This window comes from Hirundo rustica, chromosome 2 (genome assembly GCF_015227805.2).
Source record: "Hirundo rustica isolate bHirRus1 chromosome 2, bHirRus1.pri.v3, whole genome shotgun sequence".
Taxonomy (NCBI): domain Eukaryota; kingdom Metazoa; phylum Chordata; class Aves; order Passeriformes; family Hirundinidae; genus Hirundo; species Hirundo rustica.
This window is the reverse complement of record NC_053451.1, coordinates 29,315,271-29,323,322: the sequence shown is the minus strand read 5'-3', so window position 1 is coordinate 29,323,322 and position 8,052 is coordinate 29,315,271.

The window sequence follows — 8,052 nt, the reverse complement described above, 5'->3', positions numbered from 1 at the left end:
CCCTTTTTGCGATAGTCAAGCCAAGGCTGAATGCACTCCAGTCCTTCATCACCATTCCAATGACAGTTCAGCCACTGATGTGGAACAGACCTTCACTTACTCATGCATAAATATCCCATGAAACTCATGACTCCTCCAAGGCTAATGCAACTCCCTACCCATGACACACTCCACTTGTTCAAGGCAAGATTAAGGCAAAATGGACGGTGGACCACAGAGGCCTTTCCTTTGTTCTTTCTCAGACTGTGATGTTTTACCCGTTTAAATTACCGAACTCATACATCCTGTGTGTACGAAATGAAAGACGGAAATTTGAGGCAGTGACTTCATGTTCGGTGTCAAAATTTATCACTCCCTGCAGGTCTCTGATCACCTGTGCAAACAGTGTTCAAGGTGTTTTAGAAGGAGAATTCACTCCCAACAGTGATGATGGTACAGAAATTTTTCCTTATTTTCATGTTGGCATATAATACAGACATGATGTAAATTTTTGGGAATCACTTTCTCATTTCTCTCTCCTGTCTCTTTTATTTCTGTCTGTCTTCTATATCTCTGTTTCCAGTCTGATCATTATTTCTTTTCCTTCCCTTCCTCTTCTCCACATGAAGCAGCACGTTTATTAGAAATGTGGAATGCAAGAAAATAGAAAGATGGAATGGAGAAATTCTGGTTGTTCTAGTCAGACAGTTCTCTAAATCTACAGTTGTCCTCTTACAGTTAAAAATTGCATTTATGCTGTCTTGCACCTAACCCTCCAATTCAGAGCCCAGTTTCTAGGCTCAAGACTTGGAGATCAATTGCCCAGGCTTGCAGGCTTCTTGAATGACACCAAAATTCCTGACCTAAGTGACTTATCTTGAGGTTTTGAGGAGTCTACTTTTTTGACATTTTTTATAGATTTTAGAAAAAGATAACATCAAAACGTTTACTTAGGCTTAACTTTAACTTCATAAAACAATCTTGATGAAACACACTGAAATGAACTAGATTGGTAAATAATTTCTTTTTTGAAGAAATTTCTTTTCTTTTGATTGTCTCAAATTTGTCTTCTCAAGTGTAGATTTGAGCTCAGAAGTAAATTTTCCTTTACAATTAAAATTATTGCATTTTCAGTTTCACATTCACAAAGCCTTCTGAAAATATCGAGGTAATATTATAACTGCAGGGAACAAGGTAGTTTTCAAATATAGCAGTGCCTAAATGAAGCAACTACACCATGGGGCCCAATTTTAAACAGCATTTTTACTAAGTGGACAAATGTGAAATGGGGGAGTGTCTGACAACTTTGTGATGCTTTGGTGAAAAAAATGCCCCTTATTTACCTGCTAAAAGTTATTTATGACTATTTTTTTTTTCCTCATAAATCTGGATTGTGGGTTTTTTCAAACACTTTTCTAGTTGGCTGAAATGTAAAAATCTGACAAAATTATGAGACTTGGCAAAAAAAATATTGCGTAAGCTCCCAGTTTCTACAGGCAAATGTTTTGATTTACTTATCTGACATAATGAAGAGTTAGGGTAATGTTAGAGGCCCAGCATCTGACCTCTTTATCACAGTCTTCTGAGAGAGAGCCACAAAGGATTTTTTTTTTTTTTTTTTAAGTAGAAAAGCTTTAAATAATTGAGAGCTGCTCAGTTATGTGCCAGTCTAGAAAACATAACTTCAAATTTGAACAGGATATGAAAACCAAGAGCTGTAGCACTGCACCCCTCCAAGTGAAGGCCATTAACACAACGCAAGAATATACCTAGAAAATCATGTTTTGCACGTGAGATTTCCAGAGGAATCTAAGAATCCCTCCAGGTTTAAAAATACTTTAAAAATCTGTGCTGCCAGATTTTGGATAGTTGCATGTATGTCTTGTTGAAGAATGATGGAGATCAGGGTGCGTCATGCGCAGAAACATGGGGCCAAAAGGAGTTTTCAGTATTAGACAACACCTGTGCAAGTGATTCAGCCAGAAGAATGGGCAAATTTTTTAGTACTATTTTCAGATCCAAACAAAATAATATCTTAATAATACTTTCCTCGTAATTTTTAAATTCCTTTGTTTCTTTTCTTTTTTTTTTTTTTGAGTGATACTTAAGAATTGTTCTGAGAAGATTTCATGTAAATTAAATATAAGCAACGTAAGTATACTGTAACTTTGATGTTATATTGGTGATCTTCCTGGCACCTGCAGGAATAGAGTGGAAAGGGTTTGGTTCCCAACATGACGAATCACCAACATTTCCATTGCTCCCTTTGTAAACTGCCATAGGACACTTCCTTTTATATTCTCCAGAAGAGCTACATGTCATAGTATGAGTTTCATGTTCTTTTTCAGCTTCAAGTGTAACAGGACCTGGGCACCTTCCTGTTCATTGTTTAGAAATATTTATTACAGCAGTGTGTGGTGTTTCTCCCTGTAAAACCATCTCCAGTAATAGGATCTGAAGTCATCTTGGGCTCTGTTCCAAGTACTCTGTAAAATGAAGTTAGTAGGAAGCCACAGTAACTCGCAGCATTGCCTGTGTTTATGTTTTCTGCACTGAGCAATATGTGGAAAACCCCTGAACTTTCTTCAAACCATTTGCAAAAATACTTACTTTCAGTGAGGTTCTCACTACTTTAATTTGCCTACGGATGTTCAGCACAGTGTTATATCTGCAGACAACCTATTCAGCAGTGTGTGGTGGGAAGTCATGGGACAAAGTTAGAAAAGGAGGGGTTCCAACTGGATGTAAGGAAAAGGTTTTTAATTACAAGGACTGTTCAAAATTAGAAGAGATTTTCGAGGGCTTGCACAATTTCTTTCAAGCTTTCAGAAGCTTCCAAGATCAGATTGGAGAAAACCCAGAGCAACCTTGTCAGAACTCACAGGAGACCTCACTTTGAACAGGAGCATGGTCAAAATAAGTTCCTGATGTCCCCTCCAACCTGAAGTATTTGATGCCCTTAAGGACCTAGCTGTCTCTTCACAGAGACTGTGTCAAACAAAGCAGATTAAAAGTTACGCTACCTATGCTCTTTATCTCCTCCTTAACACAGGAAAAAGGTGGATATAGAGAAGATTCTCAGTTCTGTCCATGGGCTTCCCTCACTGTTTCTGGGCTCATGCAGCAACAGGGAAACAAAAGTTGAACCAAGCTTGTCTTCTTTGAAAGCTAAGTAATTTTTTTCTTATAGCTTTATGTTCTATGTCATGAAATAGTAATGAAATTTAGTATTCCATACTAAAAAGTTCTAACTTTTTAGTGCCAAAACCATGGATGAAACATCACTTGCAGGAAAGTTAAACAGTGGTTAGTCACTTCTGGATTTGTTTCATGCATTTGCTTTCCTTTTAATCACTTTAAAAACTCTCTTGTCCTTGCTAGATTTTGTTTTATTTATTGGCGTGTCGAACTAGTCAAGCAGGACTCTCACCATTGCTGACTACTTTTTTGTGTCACAGGGTTTTTCCCAGGTCTCAAAGGTAAAATATGCACGTAGGTGGCAAATGCAAACAGAGAAGGGTTACTTGTGTGCATACTGAAGTTGGCAAGTGAAGAAAATCCTCAGTGGTTACAAACAAGAAATTCTCACTTCTGTGTATGTTGGGGGTGTGTTTGATGTGACCAAAATGAATAGAAATACACTAACCACATGTAACAGGGTGCTTTATAAAGACAAATGTCCGCCCCTCTTCCTACTTCTTTCCCTAGCTTTTTTTGCGGAGCACAATATCATATTGTGTGGAATATCCTTTCCATCAGCTGGAATCAGCTGTCCCAGCTGTGTCCTTGCCCAGCTTCTTGTGCATCCCCAGCCTCCTTGCTGGTGGGGCATTGTGAGAAGAGGAAAAGACCTACAAGCACTGCTCAGCAACAGCCAGAACACCCCTGTATTGTCAACACTCCTTTAATCACAATTTTAAAACACACCACCATACAAGCTATTGTGAAGGAAACGAACTCTATCCCAATCAAAACCAGCATATTAAATTAATTTTCTGAATATATTATTGTGCAGGAATCCTAGATGGCTAAATGACAACAGAAGATACTGTGGAAGAAATCCGCAAATTAGTTGGCACAGTAATAATATGAAACAAGAGTCCAGCTCCAAAATTTCCAAACTCAGCACAGATGTCTAATGAAAAAATGTGAAACCCTGGAGAAATGATTTAAAGCAAACTGTACTAAGTACCCAGTTATCTTACATGCTTCTGTATCTTGTTTTCATACTCTTCATGCATGCCTGAAGAAAATACTCTGGAAATTGTCTGACCTTTTCTGTAAGTCTGAACTCTGTAGTTCTCAAAATGCTTTTGAATCTGCTAAGCAATTACCACAAAAAACAAAGATTCTAACAATAATGTAGTATTTTGTTTCACCCTGAACATAAGTTCAGGAGTAACTGGAGCTTCTGAGTTAAAAAAAGCAAATATGTTTTGCAGGAACAGAAGAGACCTTGGGTATCAGTGCCTTGAAAAAGTGATCATATATACACAGACCTTTAAATGGATTTCAGTGGCTAGGAGTCTGCAAAGATGATAATGAAAAACTGTATTGTAAATTGGTGATCTATCTAATTTCTGACCTTCAGCAATGTCACTCAGAATAACAAATCCATTGAAGGAGGGACATGTAGCTTTTTTCCCCATTGCTTTGGGAAAAAAATGCTTATGCCTTTGTTCTGACGGGCATCAGCATTTTATTATATTACTATAAACAGTCCCTACTACAGCAGATGCAGTTATGCCTGTCCTGATTTCAGGGGTTTTTAATTGGATTCTTTTACTTTTTGTTATGGGCTCATACTGACTGTACTAGTTTTCATACCTTTTGCACAGAGCTCAGGGCATGAGTGGAGGTGCTGCCCAGACAAGTAAATTCTAGGCTTCTTTGAATTGTAAGCTATGAGGGATATCTCACAAGTTTGAGATTTTTTCTGTATTTTAGCCCCAGGAAAATATCTTTCTTTAAAGTCTCATTTTCTAACCAGCTATGAACATTAGTTTCAGTGTTAGGTTGCAATGTGATGCTGAGAAGGGAATTTATTTGTGGCAGAGCTGCAAAACCCCCAAAAGCAACATGCACGTCTATCATATAATAAAACTAGGAGAAGTTTTGATTTTGTCTTTTCCTGTCAGGGAGTGGCTCCATACGAAAGAGTTTCAAAAGACAAATTGGCAGATTATCCCATACTCAAAGGACTATATGAAAGTATTTAGGGAAGGAGCGGCTGAAGTAGTGAAGAAAGAGAATGACAGAAAGAGAAAACTTCTTCCTTCCTTCCTTCCTACTAAAGAAAATCCATATATAGTGGCGTTTAAAATATGAAGACAAATATATATCTAGAGGAAGAACTCCATAGCATAGATCATCAAAACAGTTGTCAGGGCCACTTATGACCAACAACACAGACACAAATGTTGTAAACTAAAGGATCTATTTACTTAGCAATATCTTCTTACCAGTCAGTAGGAGAGATGGTGGCTCATAAGCAGGCACAATTAAATATAAAGATTTTATTAACTTAGCATTCAATTTTATGCCTGAATCTTTGGTCGCTTGTGCTATGGTTAAAAAATGCCCTCACTTTTCAGAATTCATATATATTTGTCTTTAAATAGATCACCTATTGTGTATTGTGAGGAGGTAGTTCTGATACTAGATCATTTGTGCTCATGTGTCAAAAAGAGAAGCACCATGGAGGTTGCTTCTGTAGTTTGCCAAGGCAATGCTCCTTCAGATTCTCCCAGCACCCTGTTCACCAACTACTGACACTGGAAAGTCATCTTAAAAATGTTCAAAAATCACTTTCAATGATTCTTGCTTTACCTGAACTGTGTTCAATGCTATACATCAAATAATCTTGAAGGAAAAATGTTGAACAAAGACATAAATGGCAATTCGTGTTTGAAGCAAAGAAGAAGGGGGGAAACGCATTGGTACCATATGTAAAAAGAATTTCAAATATCCTATCCTTGCCCCTCACAGAGAATAGGAGGAGAGTATTGAGGCTGGTAGGGAAAAGGTGGTGGCTAAAGATCTTAGCACAACCAAAAAAACCTCGGCTGGCTACATGTCTTCTTTCAGCATAGGTTCCACCAGACCATGAGTCTGTTGAAACTGTTATGCTTTAAGCCCAGGAGAGCAGCTAGGCTCACTGTCTGCTATTTGGTGAGACACTCCTTCCACCAGCCTCGCCTCAGTGAGGTCAGTATTTGTTAAAGGTCAGTTGCTTTAGAATGAAGATTGATACCCTGATATGTGTGTGCCGGCCGTCCGCAGCCAACGCCAGCTGTTGACACAATGCTATGAAGCTGACCTTTTGCACATTGACATTCATGATCCATTCCTGGTTATTTCATATGTGGAATATCATACAGTCTTACCAGTGGGAGTGGGTGAGGCCCATCCCAAACTCTGAGACACAGGAGGAAAAAGCATGCCAGCATTCTCGAGCACCTCAGCAGTATTTCCAGAGTATCGTGTTAGAATGAGCCAGTCTCATTGCTTTAATAGTCCAGGGCATTTTCCCCAGGAGATTAAGCAAATTAACAGGACTGTAAGTTTGAAAAAAGACCTAACTCTCATATGAATCCATTGGATTCTGTTTCATGCCTTCCATAAAAAATAATACAAGGAAACACTATGGACATCCACTTGCAGAAAGTGCATAGATGAATCTGCATCTGCCTTGTACCTCCTTAAATCCTGTTCTTGTCATTTTATTATCTTTCAGTTGAAATGCAAGGAAATTAATTATTTGCCCTGCTATGTCCTTGGGAATTCTAGGAAGCAAGCACTTTCTCCTCAGTTTTCCATCCATGACTAAGACAGAAGAATGTATAGTATGGTGTTGCCAAGTGGCTGTCAGAGCAGCTTGACTACACCAATAAAAGAGTTGATTAGCATGTGTTGCAGATATTGTTCCCCTGGAAGCTTGAATTTATTGATTTTTATTTTAAAATTCTTAGATTAATTTAAAACTTCTAAGAGATTTTAAAGAATCATTTATTCTGATACTATAGGCTGGTTGAGCTTACAGAGCAGTGTTTTCTTTCCTAGTCCTGATTCTTTCCGACACACAGTCTCAGTTAATTCTTTGCAATAAAAGGAGCACTTCAGCCAACCAATGCATTTGATTAATGGGTAGGGAGGTGTTCTAAGGACAAGGTTTTCATGTATGTAGAGGGTCGATGGTAGAGCGGACCTCTTTTGGAGCAGCAGAGAGGAAACAATTCGCAATTATCAACTGAGCATAAAACAGTAGCAAGACCAGAGGGTTTTCATACGGCCCATCTCAGAGATGCTTGCTTACAGCTTCACTAGTTTCTTGTCTTGGATTGTAGATTTCTCAGGGCAGGACACAACTTTTGCCAGAGAGTTCTCAGTGCACAGTTGAGAGCTTGATTTAAATGGTGTAATTTCAGAGACAAAGATAACCTTATTCTTAAAATCAATAGTTAATGGCTCCAAGGATTACCCTAATCCTCTATGAACCAAGTATTTGTTGAATTAGTTCATTTCCATTTAGGAAGCTTTCAAAAAATCAACCTGAATCATAGTAATAATTTAAGAAGTGGTGTAAACATCAAATTCAGTGAACCATGATTAGACACTGGCACATTATAAAACTGAGCTATCTGTTTTGCATGTGCCTTACTGAGAAAACTCTGTATATATGTGCATTTTATTGCAAGCAGCCGTAGCAAGGACATTTGCCTCAGACAGTGTGCCTGTCCAACATACATCGAAACATGAAAACACAATTTCTTCTCTGAGGAAGAGAGAACTGTCCTGCAGTTTTCAATAAACTCCCAATGACTTTAAAAAACAGGGCCTTGACAGTTCATAGCGTGAACCAGAAATTAGAATTTGGAACTTTATACAAATGTTGTATAAAGAAATACCTGAAGTGGATTGCTGTAGAACAACAAATTTAATAAAAAAATTCAGTGTGAACCCATATGTGACAATACAAACAATTTGTCAGGTAATGTCTATTATTGCTGCTAGAGATGCAAACACAAAAATTGGCTCCTGATAATTATTCTAGACACAAAGAAACAGTCAAGA